Raw genomic sequence first — 17286 nt, 5'->3', positions numbered from 1 at the left:
ATTACTATAGCAAAGTTGATATTTCTAATAACTTTATATTTAATATTTTTAGAACGTACACAGTTTTCATAGCTAATCAATTATTATTTAAAATAGTGTTTAATATTTAGAATTTAAGTAATTCTGATACCTGTGTCTTTAGATTTTACCTTGCTTGTTCTAATTTCAAATTGGTCTATGAAGCAAATTTGTACAAACATAGGCTTAAGATGATTATTGTTTAATCTAATTAAATAATTACTTAGTTATGCCTATGGCTAAGTTAAATAATACACCCATTTTTGGTGGTTCAAATGGTATTGTTTGTTTTCTTAAATAAAGCTATTTAAACAACGTTAAAGAAGTTTTTTAAAAAACCCTCCAAACAAAGAAAACCACAGGGCCAAATGAGTTCACTGGTGAACTTCATCAAAAAGGACATAGCCATCAATCCTATTCAAATTCTTCCAAAAATTTGAATCACAGACAACACTTCCTAATTCATTCTATGAGGTAAGCATTACTTTAACACCAAAGCTGGACAAAGAAAACACAATAAAATTGAGAATGACATTCCTGTGACATTCCTTTTTTGTTTTGACATAACAAAAAATCCAGAGATTAAGGATTACTGACAACCAGCCCCAGAATACCACAGTCTTCAGGGCAAAATAATCACTTTTCTCATGACTTCATTTTGAACTTCTGTATTTGGCAATGGTTCTTCAGTACTGAAATCAAGAGCACAAGAAAAACAACAAAATGATAATTTGTACATCATCAAAATGTAATAGTTTTTTCCATCATATTACTTTAACATAAAATAAAAAAAACTGCAACCTACAGAATGGGAGAAAACATTTGCAAGTCATGGATCAGATAAGGACTAATTATTCCAGAATATATAAAGACATCCTACAACTTGACACAAAAAGCCAAACAATTAAACATGGGCAAAATTTGAGTATGTTTTCCTCCAAAGATGATATATAGATAGCCAATAAGGACAAGAAAGGATGTACAATTTCATTACCATTAAGGAAGCACAATTCAATAAAATAAGACACAATTCCACACCTACCAGAATGTCTGTTATTAAAAATTGTAAATGACAAGTGTTTTAAAAGATGCTTAGAAATGACAAGATTTGTTCATTGTTGGTGGAAATATAAAATGGTGCTGGTGCAGCTTCTGGAGGAAAAGGTTTGGTAAATCCCCAGAAAGTAAAGTATAGAATTATCATATGTCCTGGCAACACCAGTTCTAGGAATACACTCTAAAGACATGAAAACAGGGACTCAGATATTTGCACATCAGTGTTCATAGCAAAATTATTCAAAATAGCCAAAAAATGGAAGCCACCTATTGTCCATAATCAGATGAGTTGATAAACAAAATATACTCTACACATACAAAGGAATATTATTAAATCATAAAAGGATTGAGGTTCTTATACATGGGATAACATGAAAGAACTTGAAGGTACTATATTGAGTGAAATAAGCAAAATGCAAAAGGAAAATATTTCATTGATATGAGATCATTACAACATGCAAATGTGTAGAGTCAGAAAATAGAATACAGATTACCATGGGCTAAGGTGGGGGTACAGAATGGGGAATTGAAACTTAATTTGTACAGAGTTTCTGTTCTGGGGTTATTGAAAACTTAAGTAATATATGGTTGTGATGGCAGCAAAATATTGTGAATATTATCAACACCATGAATTGTATATTGGCAAGTTATTAAAATGAAAAATTTTAGGTTATATATATTTTACAGTGTAAATATTAAAAAACAAACAGAATTATGTGAAAGAAGAGTGAACTGTAATATAAACTATGATAGATGGTTAAAAGTAAATTTATAATACTACTGTTTCAACAATTGTAAGAAAAGTACCACACTGATGCAAAATGTCAGTAGGGAGAACTGCATTTTTGAGATGGTAGATGAAATCTCTGTACATTCTGAGGACAAAAAAAAGAAAAAATATGTCATTATACTTCCTTATACAAAACGTAAGCACCTAAACATTTCCAATTTCATTTGTCCCTTTTCATTTCAGCCATTAATTCCACATATATATCTTAACTATCTCCATATTACATTTGCATTTCATTAACGTTTTCACTAGATAGAACTATTTTACTTTTTGCCTTTACCCTTGTAGATTACTTTTCTTCTAGCCTTATTGCTCCTTACGAGAAGTCAGCCATAATTGATGTATTCCCCACTCCCCCAGAATGTCCCCCCTCCATTCTCCATAGACCCATGACATGTATTTACCCTACCCCATTCTGGTTGCTGTGAAGTGTGTCTTTGCATCTTTCCTTTTATGTAGCTTGATTAAGATATGCTTGTTTGTGTGTATGTGAGTTTTTATTTTGGATGTATCTTCTTTCGGACATTCAGAATTTCTTAGATCTATAAGTGACATATTTTCTCCAAATTTTATGCAACATCACTCTTTATATTCAACTTTTTGTCATACTTAGGCTTTGTACCTGTTTATTTAAAATGCTTTTTGCTGTCATTGTTGCTGTATTCTCTTAGCTCCTCAGGTTGCAAAACAGTTATTGACCTGGTTTCAAGTTTACCGTTGCATTCTTCAATAGGCTCCAATCTGCTGTTGCACCCTTCTGGCAAATTTTTCATTATCATATATTTTTCTTTTTTTTTGAGCATTTCTACTTATCTCATTATTTTAGTCTGTTTTTTTCCTCTGCTCTGATTTCCCATATACATCATCATTTGGATCATGTTTTCCTTAAGTCAGTAAGTAAATGTTTAAAGCTCTTTTAAAGTAAAATACTTGGTCATTAAGGAAAACTTTGGGCTCATCTTGAAATGTTTCTATTAACTTTTGTTCATTAACATGGTTCACATTTTCATACTTTGTTTTATGTGTTGTAGATTTTTTTTATAAAATACTGCATTTTGTGAATGATATGTTGTAGGGTATTTGGATTATGCTGTGTTTCCATAAAGTGTATTGTCTTTTGTTCCTACAGAAAATAATTTACTCGCAATGTCTTTTAAACCTCTCATATTTTGTATTATTTTTTATTAAGGAAGATATGCTCTGTTTTGTCTTCAATCTTAGGGCATGGTATACTCCTCAGGTATTGTCCTTACTACAAAAATTTTTTTGGCTTAACTCCATGCCTGAGTTAAGCAATGATATTCATCATACTTTTGATGGTAAAGTACTTTGACCATAATCGAGTTTCTCTCAACCCTTCATGACCTCTGATATTCAAGTACTGCCCTCAGACAGGTAGTAGCCTCTCCTTGCTGTTTGTTCTCCATCTGCCCACATAGAGGCCAGTGTTCACCTAAGGACCTACAGCAAATCCAGATACCAATATTTGAAGTAATTTTGTTTCCCTGTTTTTAATGTTCCGATTTCAGTTTTGGAAACCCAATATTTACCTCCTCATATCTGTGAAATCATTATGCTCTGTCCCTAATCAGCAAGCAGTACAGAAAGAATGGCTTACTTTGAGGCCCTTCTCATATACATCTATTACATTGTGGATAACTGACCTGCTATGTCTATTGGCAATGACTGAAAACAGGTTTCACATGCATTTTACACAGGTTGAGAGTGGTTTATGGTTGTGGGGGAATTCTTGGACTACTTGCAATGTCATGACAGAAGTAAAAAACTGACCAAAGATTTAAAATCTCTTCTGATTTCTAAGACAGAATTGTTTGATTGTCTAGCTAGATTTTTTACAATTATCATCTTTCCTTTCTTTCAAGGCTCATTTTTTATTTTTTTAGCTTCTCTAAGAATGCCTCTTTATTTTTCCTTCTTGATAAATATCATTTGGCTTCATTTGTTTGTAATTCATTGTTATTCTAGTTTTATTATTTTATTTCTCCTAGTTTCTTAGGTTAAATTAATTTATTTTATTCTAGGAGTAGAAATAAGATTATTTTAAATTTATGTTACCAGTATAATAACATGAAAATTTAATATTCCTGGTAACCATCTGAGTGTCACTTTAAATCACCTGCAGTGCTGTGAATTATTCATATTGCTATTCTTTATATAAGTATTCTAGAGTTAAATATTTTCATCCCTAATTCACCAAGAATAAGATAGGCTTTTATTCCACAAATAAAATGTTAAGCCTGTAATTTTAGTTTAAATTTTTTGAATTTTCAAATTGTAAGGTCTTCCAATATTTCTATTTTGAATGTAAATTTTAATATATTGTAGTTTTCTTAGATAATTTTAATAACTTTAGAATGTGAAATTATGTTGAAATTTTTGGAAAGTTATAATAAAGTTCTATAAGTTGTCTCAGATACTGGGAAAGAAAGCTTTCAAAATTTTTATGCCAATTTGTTACTATGGACTATATTATTCAGTGTTTGCAAATATGTGGAAGTTGTTTTAAAGCTGGATTAATTAGACATAGATGTGTTTTGTTCATTATGCCACTTTATTTCATTCACTTATTCAGTTAATAATTCATTGAATTGCTAAAATATACTTGAAACTTCATACATAGTTTAGCCAAGAAGAAAGAGTATTTTTCTTCTTGGCACCTATATTCTATCTGGAAAATTCAGAAAAAATATATAAAATTAAGTGATTTGCCATTTAGCCTATGAAAAGTAACTTTAAAAATTGGAAATATAGGGCAGACTGGGAGATGAGAGATTTAAGGGCAATGGCATAACAAAACAACTAGAAATAGCATGAACAGGGAAAGATTCAGTGAAGAGATGGCATTTGAACAACAACTGGAGTGAGAAAGAGTTAGTTATAAATATTCATAAGAGGAGAATGTGCCAAACACAGGACACCAGTGCAGAGGCCCTGGAAAGGGGCTGAACCCTGCAGTTTGAAGAACTTTGAGGAGGTCCATCTAACAAGAGTGACACGTGGTGTGGTTCAATAACGAACCAAGATCATAATAATGAACTAAGTATGGGTGGTGATAACTCCTATGGAGAAAAAAATATTAAGTAGACGTTGTCCATGTAGACAGTAGGGTTTGTTCCCTTAAAAACATAAATATAGAAAATTCTCAAAGGATTATGTCACATTTGAGCAACTTGAAAGAAGAAATTGAGTCATAAAATAGCTGGAAGAAGTAAGGTTCAGACAAATGTAATAGTAAAAACAATGTCCTATAACTTTAGTTACTTCATGTCCTTTTATTGCAATGTTTTGCATCATTTTATTTTTGTAAAATTACATAAAACTATAATATATTGGTTTTGTATTTTAACTCTGATAACCTTAATCTTTTTAGAATGTATTCTTCCTAGCAAATTAAAAATTAAAATTTTATCTAAAAAATGAAATTTCATTATATTAACAGTTCTATCCTGTTTTGAAATTCTTTTCCTACCTTGTGTGTTCTTGCTTATTTAGTTTCTTTAGCTATTTTTAGATATTTGTTCCACTTTACTTTCTCAAATATCCAGAGAATTCTTGACTTCATTTGTGAATGAACCTATAAACTTTGTGTATGAATATGAGTGACTTCAAAACTACATTATATCAAAGTATTAATTTAATTTAATTTAGTTTATATGCATTGAACACTTTGGCTTTTAAGAAATTCTTGAAATGTTTCTTGACATAGTATTTTCAGAAGAAAAATCATGTTTTAGTGAACTTGATATAAAAAGTATCTTAATGAGAGCTGTCATCGTCAGGTTCATGTATCAACTTGGCCAAGTTGTGGTAACTGTTTGTCTGATTGGGCATGTGCAGGCCTGTCTATTGCAATGAGGACATTTCATAGAATTAAATCATGATCACATCAGCTGCATCCACAGCTGATTCCATTTGTAATCAGCTGAGGGACGTGTCTTCTGCAATGAGTGGTGCTTAATCTAATCACTGGAACTCTCTTAAGGAGGATTCAGAAGAGACAGGCTCTCTTCCTGTTTCATCTGGGGAGCCTCTCTTGTGGAGTTCATCCAGACCCTCTATCAAAATTATCAGCTTCACAGACTGCCCTGCAGATTTTGGGCTCTGTGTTCCCGTGGTTATGTGAGATGCTTTTATAAATTTTATATTTGTGAATGCTTCCTGTTGATTTTGTTTCTCTAGAGAACCATAATTAATACAGGAGCTAAACAGATCATAAATTCAAGGAAAATAGACAGTTTACAGGAACATTGCCCAGGTACCCAAAACTAAACAGACTTTAACAAAAGTAGAAAGTAACTTCATTATTTCCAAAGTCTGATATATAGAACAAATTTTAAATTGAGCATATTTATCAGCATATTTAAAAGGAAACTGTACCAGGCAAATTTCACACAGTAGGAGTTTTCTGTATGTTGTGGAAGAAAACATGAGAATTGAGAGAACAGACAGAAAGAAACAGTAAAGAAGGGCAAGGCAATGCATGGTTCATTCTGGAAAAGGTGATATTACAGGGGAGCTATGGGGAAGGTCTAGAGAGAACAGCTAGAAAAGAGGATGTTATATCCCAATATAGAGAGAACAGTGAGAAAAGTCAGTATAGATATTTAAGCAAAATTTTGGTACAAGTAAAATGTATTACTGATTCTTATGATGAGCAAGTGAAAGTGTGGCATGTTTAGTCCCCTACAAACAGAAGAGCAGGAGCATAATGCTTTTAAAATGATAATTAGATAATCTTATTAAATATTAAATAATTGAGAAAACTACCTTAATTTTCTATGTAAGAATATATATTCACTGCAATTGCAGTGTAAAAATAGTGTGCACACATTAGAACCAAGATAAATATGAATAATATGTGAAAGCTCTGATGTTTCATACAATATTTGAACATTATATTTAGAATGAATGAATGAAAATTTCTGGTGTAAAAATATATGTTTAATAAGTGCCAATGATGATAAAATATTCAAGGCAACCAGTCTTAATCATATACTGTGATTTTAAGGAAAAAAACCTGATGTAAGCTAAATAACAGAACAACTATAATAATATTATTTTCTCAATTGTAACCAATGATCACACTAAGGCATGTGTTAGTTTTGGGGAACTCTGCATTTCCTGCATGATTTTTCTGTAAACCTAAAATTTCTATAGTAATAAAAAATAGTAAAGTATAAATGGATAGGTAGAGATTAATTTCAATATGTCCCTACAATAATGCATACAGTGTACAATCCACTGCTTATCAAATTGGCACTAATATACATCTACTTAAACTGTAATTAATCCCCAAATAGTGGCAATAACAGAGTCATGATTCCACTTAACATGATACAGCAGAACATGCACTAACCTTTTACCCAGAAGAGGATGCTAGCCCCAGAGTGATATTCTTAATCTGTAAATTTTACTGTTTTTATGATAAGGGAGTTGGAGATGGAAGTAAAAAAAGATTATTATGTCATATATATGTATGTATAAGACATATGTGTGTATACAAACTCTGTGTGTCTATATATGTAAACATGTACATAACAAAATAAGGGAAAATAATAGACAAGTCTTGCTTCTGGACATGGTCACATTGTCGTAGGAAGTATTTATAACTACCTTCATTCACTATCTGTTCCAATTTTCCTTTACCCCCAGCAAGTACCTCAGCTGATCATGGTACTTTGCTGGTGGGATGGCCCAAACTTTGATTCTTAAAGGATCAAGATGATTAGTAATTCATTATGGATTGGGTTGTTGTAGTAGTCCATTAATTCTAATCATGAGATGAGGCAGTACTAAGAGAAGCCCTAAGGGATCTCCTATATTCCAACACATACTTTCTCATTTCCATTAGCACTCCAATTTACCTTTGATAAGCTGGATCAAACACTCCCAGGTAGTACAGCAATTGTGTTTTTGCCTATTGATTCAGAGGCATGTGGAGATCAAAATGGACAGATGGCAGTCTTATATTTCACTTGTATGGAATAACTGTTATGACACCTGGTGGAAGCATTCCTCCTTCTGGGGAACTCTGGTGCAGGAGAGCATAAGATTACAGAGACAAGAAGCCAAATCTTCCAAGTGAATCTCATGGTAATAGTGATGTGCCAATCACCTTGTGATTACTGCACACATGAAATCTGGCCATTGGAGAAAAAGTACTATAAGGTGCACTCTGATTTAGAGGATGTAGAACCCCTGTAAAACATTTATTCAATTCTTTCAGGTATTGTTTACCTGCTGGCACTGTGACTGAATCTTCATTCAACCATTTCATAGTTCTGTCACTCCAGCTGACTTAAGATGATAGAGCATGGCAAGGTCAGTGAATCCCATGAGCATGGACCTGATGCACATAATTCATTTTGTTGTGAAATGATTCCTCAAGCAGAATCAAAGCTTATTCAATACCATAACCTTAGATAAGGCATTCTATAAACACACTGATGGTTTTAGCAGAAACTTTGTGTGCACAAAGTTAAAATAGTTGACCAAGTAAATGTTTTTTTTCCAGTAAAAACAGAATGCTAACCCATTCATGGATATAGTGAGGAGAGTGGCTACCTGCTTACAGGTAGCATGGCAATCACCTTGGGGAATATTAAAAAATGGGGAATGAATGCTGGTCTCTACTGCTGATAGACAGGGCACTTAGCAGAGACCATGGCCAGGTCAGTCTTGGAGAATGGAAGTATATGTTGCTGAGTCTTTGTATATCCTCCATCCATAATACTGTGGTCATTTTGTTCATAAGCCAACTGGACAGGGGTGGCTGGAACAAAAGGCTGAATGGAATTCACAGCACAGTTCAGTTAATTCTATCCACTTTTTTATAAATCCTCCTCTGCAAAAGAAACTGCCTGGTGAGCATTAACATGGGACATAAATATCTTCATGTTTTTTGCCCATTCATGAAGTTCTATCCACATACCTCTTCCTCATGCCAGTTAGTCTCAGATTTTCCAATCATGTTTCCCCCAAACCCTTAACATAGAGTCAAGACACTGGCCACAAGTCCATGAATATGCGTACACATGAACAACCTCTGGCCATTTCTACTTACAAGAAAAATGAACAAGAACACTGCTTGAATTTTTGCCCTTTGGGATGATTTCTCTCCACCACTCTCCTTCAAGAATGTCTCTGAATAGGGCTGTAGTGCTGCAGCTTTCCACTTTTGGGTGGGGTGTGTATAGTGTATAAAATCCTCTCTAAACAAATTAAAGCTTCTATTTTGTGTAAGGAACTCCTTAAGAAGTCATAGCATAGGCTGGGATAGAGAAAGTAATGTAGAAAGAGTGAAGGCCGTGGATATTTGATCTCCTTCTTCAGTAAATTACTTGTGCATTCTTCCCCTGTCATAGCCAGAGCTCCTATAAGCCACTTCCATTTGATGATGAAGCACTGCAGTGCACACCAAAATTAATGGCTTAATGGTTCAGACAATACCCATTTCATAACAGCAACTCAGGCCCCATGGTAATTGGATGGCCCATGGTTAAGCATTTAGTCTCTTGAAAGGCCCCATAATAGGTTAGAAGCTGTTTCCAGAAGGAGAGTAATCTGCAAATTATGGCAAGCTTCACTTACAGCTGCACCACATTTCTCATATAAAGGCTCCAAACAGCATCTCTACATGCCACTGGTACTTCAACTACCCCTGAATATGTGGGATAATTATGGTCTGCATAGCAAAGTAGTTTCCATGATGGTTTGGACTTGTTTCCAAGCCTCTTCTTCTTCTGGTCACCACTCAAAACTTTAAAGCTTTTTGGGCTACTCAGTAAATAGGACAAAATAGCATACCCAAATGATATGTTGTCTCCAAATTCTTTAGAGGCCTGGCATTCTGCCTCTCTCTCTCACTTTCTCTTTCTGTCTCTCTCTCTCTTTGGTTTTAGAAGGGGCCAGATCCAACAGATTTTCCTTCACCTGAAATGTGATATTTTGACATAGCTTTCTCCTTTTGATTATAAATTTCATGGATGTGGAAAGCCGCTAAATGTCTGTTCAATTTATTGTTCATCCTTTGACATGCAAATGCCTTATCAATAAGCCTAGAATAGTCCCTACTTCTGGTCAATAGGTTGAATCGGCATATCATCAATTATGGAACACTGTTAGAAAGGTAATTCTAGCAAGTCATCTGCAAACTAGATTATAACAGGTCTGTAGATCTGCTACACAGTATTTTATTCCCTTGAGGAAGGACAGTGAAAATTTTTTACTGACCTCAGTAGCTGAAAGCCAATTAAAAATTAATGGTCAAAAATCATACTTACCAGATCAATAGCTGTATACCGAGTACCTGAGGATGTCTTAACTTGCTCAAGCAATGATATCATGTCTAAACCTCTGCTTCAATTAGAATAACTAACTGGTTATTTTTATGAGAATCTACTATCTTCCTTCAACATCCATCTGTTTTCTGCACAGGGCAAATAGGAGAGTTGAATAAGAGCATGATAGAATCACCATCCCTGCATCCTTCAAGCTGATATTGGTGGCACTAATCTTCACATATGTGTGTGAATCTTTTTCTAAACTCTCTATTCAGTTCCCTTGATCAAGGTATCTATCCATTCAATAACACCAACTCTCTTGATTATTTTAGCTATTTTGATAAGTCCTAAAATCAGGTTATGTAAACCTCTAAATTTATTCTTCTTTTTCTATGTTGTTTTTACTATCTTAATCCTTGGATTGTTCATATTAATTGTAAAATCAGTTTGTTAATCTCTGCAAAAAATACTTCACTTAAATTTTAATTGGGTTGCATTGAATCTATAGATCAATTTGATTGCATTAATTAATAAATCCTTTGCTCCAAAAGGACTCCCTACCAATATCATATTTTGTTGTTTATTTATTCAAATTCCATGGTCAGATTTACCTATCCACTAAGATAGAATCTCATATATTTTTCAAAATTATTTTGAGTGTTTTTATAGTCAGATACTGAGTTTATAGCCAAGTACTGGTCTATTGATTACTATTTGAGATAGCCAGGACAAAGTAAAACCACAGAAAACTAAAGCATATGTCCTTTTAATCTAGAGAATATCTCAAATTCTAATATTCTATCACATAGAATAATGCAATTATCTATTGTCAATGATTAACTCTCCTGTTAATACTTCTTATCCATATGTTTACTCCTCTGTGAGAATCCTAATGAGCTTAAACTATCTCTCATGCAACAGAAAGAGTAATACTGTAAAATATAAATAGAAAGCATAGTAGTTTTATTAAACAATTATAAATTTTGTAATAGATTATGCTTTCATGTGATTTATAATATAGATTTATATAAATTTTTGAGAAATTAAAAAGATTTTATTCTAAGAAACAGGAAACTGGATTTCTAGGAATTTAAATTATTAACATAATGACACATGGGTTATATGTATCAGTGCCAGGACTATGTACTAGAAGATAATTATTAGATTTATTTTCCAATCCTGTGCTATATAGTTTTTCCACTGATGGATCACTTTGTATTGAAAGTGCCTTGCTGTACTTTGTTGTCCAAGAAACTTTCACTTGTATATTATATGGGAAAAAATCTCATTTCATTGTTTTCATTTTGCAGAAGAGAGTTTCTGTGTTTTCTCCTTGGGCATCCCCTGTGAACTTTGAGATGAGCTTAATTAGCTGTCATAAGTATCCCAATGCATAATGTTCGCAGTGTATTGTAATTGAGTGAACAGAACAGTTCCAAAAATAAGAAGAAAACTTTTCATCACTTACACAATATTTTAGAACTTCATTTTATTTTACTATTATCCTGAATTTCAAACTAGACCATACGCTTTAATATTTAAATGGAAAAAGGGTCTCCTAGTTCACTCAAAGTTGTATTAAAATTGAACCACATGCATTTTATGGAACATAGCTGGGAAAATAGGGAGGAGTCTCTATGTATTTAAGTCAATAAATAAATAAGAATTTTCTTTTACTTTTCTTGAAGAAAAATAATAGAATAGTACAATAGAAATAAGGGACTATATTTACATATTAGAAAATACGTAAATATAGAAAGAACTAATTTTCAACCATACATTTGATGTATGACTCTTTGATAACATAATTTTATTTTCTGACAGGATTTTAAATGAATTTTTAATTTAGTTTAATATTTACTTTATTGATTTCAAATCCATTTAATTGTATTATTTTAAAATTTCATTGTCTTGTAAATTTGATGGATTTATAAAAAGAATTCATATAGATAAGGATCATGGCTTATATTCTTTCTAGGTGACAATCATTCCAGAATTTTTCCTGTAACAATGGAGTTATATATATAGTCAAGTGGCTTAGCATGTGGTGGAAGAGAAATCTGAGCTTGAATCCTGGTTCTGCTAATTAACTGCATGCTTTGGTCAAATTATATACCAAGCTTCACATGAGTCTTCTTATGAGTACAATCATGCTTAATTATTTAGTTTTCTGATTGCTACATAGATTATATAAAATAATTTTCAAAATATCCCTAGCCTTAATATCCACATAACAATATGTGTGTTATGTTTGTCTACTACAATCTGAGAAATGTAAATAAAACCATTTTCTCAACTCTCACATAGTTAAATATCTATGATTTAAATATGATTTGGATATCTAAGTAAGAATTGAGAAAAATTTTTATTCATATCTTTCAACTTAATATTTTTAAACAAAATTTATGATATATATTTTTTCTGGTTCCTATTTCCTCTTAAAGTGAAGTCAGCTACACACAAACACAACCAGTTTAACAGTCCTAAAATAATAGCTAACAGCAATACCTGTTTGCAGACCAGAATGGATGAAATAGCTACACTCCATACATTCCTCTACTCTATTTTCAGTTCATTATTTTCATAGTATGTCTGTAGTAGGGTCTGATTTGCTATAAAATATGCCTTCACCTGTAAACCAATTTCTTGCTCTACAGAGAAGATCAGTCACCAAGAAAATTACATTCTCAAGAGTATTAGGAGAATTTAAGTAAAACCTACTATCATACCACTGACATGTCCATAAACAGAATGTGGTAACAGAGAAGAGATATTTTGGTCCCATATAACGTAGAATATTGGTGCTCACCTTTATTTTCAATAGAATGATATTTAATATATAGTGACTTTCATATAACAATCATATAAATAACTTAAAGAAGAAATACTTTGCTTCTGGTTTAGGGTACATTCATTGTTTAATGCTTTGATTAAAATTTTGATTTTATGACTTCCCAGTTACTTATTTCAGATAAATAAAATTTGAACAAGGTGTTTCAATTTTGTGCATCTTTCACATATAATCAAAAATTTAATTTAATACACATATTTCAGTGAATCTCAGAAATAATCACTCTGATATGTTACCATTTTCATGAAGTTGAATAGGACATGCCTATAATTTGGGTCATAATTAGTTGTTCTTGGTTTGGAAAAATAAAATTAATTTTCCAAGCTCACACTCAATAACTGATAAATCAGACATTTTAATACAGGGTTATACAGGTTCTTAATCCTCCACAATTGTCTTGTCTGAGTCATGCTAGTGAAGTGAAGTTAGAGTTTTAATGTTGCTGAAATTTCTGGTATGTGTTAGTCAAGATGATTTATGTAATAGATCCCTTTAACAGACTATTTATTGATATATTTTTCAAAATTTGCTTGCCTAATTTTATTTCCTTTCACTGTGCTTTTTCTTGTCTTTCTAATTCCTGTTTTGTCCTAACATTCCTCAGTAAATATTTCCATATATAGCCCATGGATTATTGTAAGAGAAGAGAAAGAGAAAGTTTGGGGTAGAGAGAAAGAGAGTGAGGAATTTTTTTTAACAAAATGCATTTTTGTTATGTCCAATAATGCATTAATGCATAATTATATTATTAATTGAAAGCTTTGTAAATTATTTTAACTTAGCCGCTCAAATCAGGTCAGACATTATAAGATTTATGTGTGTGTGCTTGTTTACATGAAACAATATTAGTTGCCTAAAAGTATACAAAGATAGGAATTAATTAATCATACATATATATTTTTTGTTGTTGTTGTTGTTGTTTGCATGAGCAGGCACCAGAAATTGAACCCCAGTCTTTGGCATGGCAGGTGAGAATTCTGCCACTGAACTACTACCATGCTGCCACTTAATTATATATTTTTATTTTAATATTTTTTGCATCAAATGAGCATATTTTTTCTTTAACCCTCAAATTATGAAGCTATTTAATTTATTTAGCATAAAAATTTTCATTTAGATCACTGAGAGCTTTTCTTAGTAACAAAAATGTGGTTTTCTTCTTCCAATAAATTTAATATGATTTTTACATTATCTTCTCAACATATGAACAACTCAATATGACAAAAACTCAGTGTGTTTTGTATCATGGATATAAACAATTTGTGGGTCACTGAATGCAGCTTGGCCCAATCCATTTCATGTGCTTTACTCCTTTAAACCCTGGAAAATACAGAGGTTAATGGTTTAATATTGATTCAAGTACCTTGGTCTATGACACACTGAAAGAAAAACAGGGGTTACCATGCCAAAATCTTATTTTTATTTATGGATACTGGATTAAATTGTTTTCAATTCACTTACAGGTTCCTTTTATTTATTTATTTATTGTTGGCACGCACTCTTTATCTTCATATTCCAGTGAGTGAGAAGCAGTCTGATGGCATAGAGAAGAACATCAGAAATCAGGTAATTCTTAGGGCAAATTTTATGATTTAATTGTGTCAACATTAGCTTTTAAGATAATTCTATTAATGATCATTGGGTCATATTTTTCCACAGTTATTTATAAACTACATAAACAGCTATAACATTTTAATGAAATATCTGTGTTCTGTTTTTGGCAAAAATAGTTCTCAAAAATCAATCCAAGAAACAAACAAACAAAAAATCAATCTAAGTTGTGGCATGGGCTGTACCATGGAGGAGGTGGCAACACTGGCAGTGGTGGCAGCAATGGCAGCAGAAACCAGAGTGGCAGGGTGCAGCAGAAGGAGCTGCAGTGCATGGTTGAGCAGCTACGGCTCAGGCTACATGAAAAAAGGCTTTATTAATGATAGACGACATCATCTCAATACTAACCCAAAATGCTCTGTCACAAAAGAACTGATTGACTGGTTGACTGAACACAAAGAGGCTTCTGTCAGAGAGATGGCAATTAAACTCATGCAGAAATTAGTTGACTGGAACATTATTCTTGATGTGTGTGATAAGCATAAGGAATTCAAGGATTTCAAATATTCTACCACTTTAGAAAGGATGATGGCATCTTCTAATTGGACAATGAAGTGCAGGTCTTCTTGCAAGGACAGAACCTACATGAGAAGTTGATGAGCCCTGAAAACACACTCCTGCAGCTCAAGGAGGAAGGGGTCAAATATGAGTGTGCTTTCATGGCATCTGAATTCTTGGATTGGTTGGTTCAAGAAGGTGAAGACACCACACGGAAAGAGGCAGAACAGCTTTGCCACTGACTTAAGGAGCATGGCATCATACATCACGTGTCCAAAAAGTACCAATCTGTGGACAGCAACTTTTTCTCCTAGTTCAGAGTGAAATTCCATTGGAGGCAGAGACTGATTGAGCTGCTTAAGGAAAATTCCCGTCCTCCTAGGAAACCCAGGACAGTCCTTTCTGCTTGAGGAAACAAGGTCATGACAATTGAAAACCTAAGAATGTTATGTCAGTCAGTGCCAGCAAGGAGATCAAGATCATGCCTGCAGGAAGGAGAAGCAGCATGAGCAACTGTGGCAGCAGTGGCTGCTTTGCAGTAGCACTATGTTCAGCAACAGCCCCCCTGTATTCTGCAACCCCATGTCTGTGTTAAAGAGACCTGTCTCTTCTGAGGAACTCCTAACTCCTGGGGTCCCCTGTGCAAGGAAGACATTCACAATTGTTGGTGATGTGGTTAAATGGGGTTTTGTGGTTTCAGAAAGTAAGCCATGCCACATCCAGGCCAGGGACCCCAGTGGCCTTGCAGCTGCTGCCAGAATGAAGGTCTGTCAGTTTGTCACCTCTATAAATGGACTCAATGTACTGCATGTAGACTACTGGACCAAGAATAATCTGATTCTGAGTGACTCAAGGACAACTGTCATGGAAGTCATGGAGGAGTTAGAGTTCTGAGCAAGAGGACCTCCCAGCTTGCTAGTGACCTATGGATGATCAAAGCCAGGAGAACACAAAGCATTGCAATAGGCTTTCATGCAAATGGATGGCTTTGGGCAATGGAACCTTTTCTCTGTGTATACACATCTTAATTTGAGTTGCAAACACTATTTGAATGCAGAAGAACCAGAAAATATTTCTTCAAAAAATTATGTCAGTGTGGAAAACTTCTGGGAAAAGATTTTTCTACCTGGTAGAATTGCCTTACTAAATTTCTGTTTGTAGTTCTTGCTCTGTTTTTACCTCAATTCAGTTTGCAGAAATGTGTTGAAATGCTTTTCTTGACAAAAAAGCAACATGTTAAGATTCCCTTCTTGAAAATTGATAGAACACTGTTTACAGACTTAAAATGTATTCTCACAAAAATTAGCATGAAATTGTTTAATAGAAAATCCAGATTTTACCTAGCTTCAAATTAAAGAACATGAACAGTTAGCTAGAGTTTTGAAGAAATTTCTAAAGCATTCAAGTACTTAAAAACCATAAAAAATTATTTTTCATGAATCTTACCTTTACTTGCAACTTTTAAATTCATGTTTTCAATTATGCCATTAACTTAAGAAACAAAACAAAATTTTGTGATGCTATGGGGTGGGGATGGATAGGGCAATATTACCTAAAATTGTGTACCCCCTTATTTTATTTTTCTGGGCCTAAATCAGTTTGATCTTTAAGCCAACTATAAAAGCTTTCTAATTAATCCTAAATGTGTTGAAAGTAAAAGCACAAAGAATTTGAGTGTAAACATAACTCAAAATCAAGTTTTCTTGCAAGATATCACTTAACAGATGTCACTTTTTCTTCTTTTTGGGCCACTTATGTTCTAGCACTTGGTACGCATGTGATAAAACTGGAAACCCTAAATTGCCTTCATGGCCTGAAATTTTACTAGCTTTCTGGCATAACATGTTCTTACAAAGCAACATGCTGCTTGTTAGGTTGGAGGAGGGTGGGTAGGTATTTTCCCCCCAAATCACCAGCTTGTGCTGTAGCTTTACAACTCACTTGCATATGTGAATATTTCCTCTTTTGGTCTATGAAAGAGTGCATTTTGGGGTTGGTATATAGAGGAAATTCCTCAAAGTGCCAAATTAAGAAGGCAGGGAATGTTAAATTATTTTTAATTTTATATAATGAATTCTGAATGACCAGGTTCCTATCTTATCACACATTAGCAAAGTAAAATGCAAATGCTGTACCTCAATCATTTTTTTGTGATAGGT

General features: G+C 33.3%; 1 pseudogene; it reads left to right on the top strand.

Moving 5' to 3' along the window:
- The first annotated feature begins 8548 nt into the window (after positions 1 to 8548).
- On the top strand, positions 8549 to 16021 carry LOC143649303 (DEP domain-containing mTOR-interacting protein pseudogene; annotated as a pseudogene).
- The last annotated feature ends 1265 nt before the right edge of the window (positions 16022 to 17286 follow it).

The sequence above is a fragment of the Tamandua tetradactyla genome, chromosome 11 (genome assembly GCF_023851605.1).
Source record: "Tamandua tetradactyla isolate mTamTet1 chromosome 11, mTamTet1.pri, whole genome shotgun sequence".
Classification (NCBI taxonomy): Eukaryota; Metazoa; Chordata; class Mammalia; order Pilosa; family Myrmecophagidae; genus Tamandua; species Tamandua tetradactyla.
The sequence above is the reverse complement of the archived record's forward strand: the minus strand, read 5'-3'. Positions and strand labels throughout refer to the sequence as shown.